Genomic DNA, 1,457 nt, shown 5'->3' with positions numbered 1-1,457 from the left:
TAGCTCTTGTAGCCCAGGCTGGTCTCGAACTCACAGAGATCTGCCTGCCTCTGCCTCCCGAGTGCTGGGATTAAAGGCGTGCGCCACCATCGCCCGGCTGAGAATCTGTTCTTCTCTGCCAGTTTCCTCTATGTCAGAGAAAACAGGTTGTCAAGTCCTCAGCGTGGACCACATATAACCTCTGAACCAATCCTAGAGGCAGGTGACTCACGCAAGCTATATATCAGACCCAGGACATCACTCTCCTGAAGGGCTGCCAGGGATGCTTGTCCCAAAAGCAGAGGGGTTGCTAGGCAGGCAGCTGCTGTAGATAGATGTCTTCATAGGGTTATAGCTTTCAGCCATGCCGCTCTTCATACGGAGATATAAAACCACAAAAACAGTGAAGGATAGATCTGAACTGTGCCAGGACACATGGATCCTGGTATCTGGGTGCCAGTAGAAAGCCTGTGTCTTGCCCCCTTCTCTATTCTGTTGAGTTCTGTCAACAAAGAGACGTCCAGTTTCCTATGCCACCCCCTAGCTTAGTGTCTGTCCCGCCCATTGCTTTGTTAGAGCCAGGAGGCTGGATCTGTCCTCGTTCATTAAGTCCCTATCACCCAGATAGACATAAAGTGCGGGTTTGGGAATGAATGAAGAACGGATGAATTAATGAATGAATGTCGCTCTGTGTAGCAGAGGGCAAGGAGTAACGCTGGCAGCTCTCCAGTCAGCTTTGCGTTTTCCCAACAACTGACTCAGCCAAATCTCCCTTGCTGCCATCAAACTTCAAACTCCTCAACGGATACAACAAAACACCTCTACCGAGGGGCTGCAAAGCTAGGGAAACCGCCCCACACAAGATTCAAACTAGGTTTTTCTTTTAAAAACTCATCATTGGGGAATACCATAGATTTAGATTTCTTGATTTTTTTTTCTTTTTTTAAGTTAAACCATACACGCACCAGATGGCTTCAAAGTGAGCAAATGTTGGGCCAGTTCTCGTGACCTTCCTCAGGAGATGAGGGGCTTGGAGAGCAGTGGGGAGGAGGAGGAGACAGCCGGGAACTTCGACGGGTAAAGCCAGCTTCCATGACTCATCCAGCGCAGGGTCGAACTTGAGGTTCTAGGTCACACCGGGGCGGTGGAGCCCCTGGCTTGGATGCAGGCTCACTGCTCACCAGGCGGGTCTGCCAGCGCATCTCCATTAGGGGGCGGTTTCCGGGGCGGCCCAGCTTTCCTTCGGACCTGGGGAATCCCCATCCCAGGAGCTCCAGATTTGAACTCCCGCCACATCTTGGTCAGGATCCTTTATCTCTCCAAGGAGCTTCAGTTTCAGTTTTCTCTTTTCCCAGGCAAGCCCAATTCGCTGCCTGGCAGGATGGGAGCAAGTTCATAAGCCTAGCGTGTACTACTTTTTCTTAATATAAGTTTGGCATTGAGGGACACATTGCAAGAACAAGAACCCAGTGTGTGGG

Source organism: Microtus ochrogaster, chromosome 7 (assembly GCF_000317375.1).
Source record: "Microtus ochrogaster isolate Prairie Vole_2 chromosome 7, MicOch1.0, whole genome shotgun sequence".
Lineage (NCBI taxonomy): Eukaryota > Metazoa > Chordata > Mammalia > Rodentia > Cricetidae > Microtus > Microtus ochrogaster.
The sequence above is the reverse complement of the archived record's forward strand: the minus strand, read 5'-3'. Positions refer to the sequence as shown.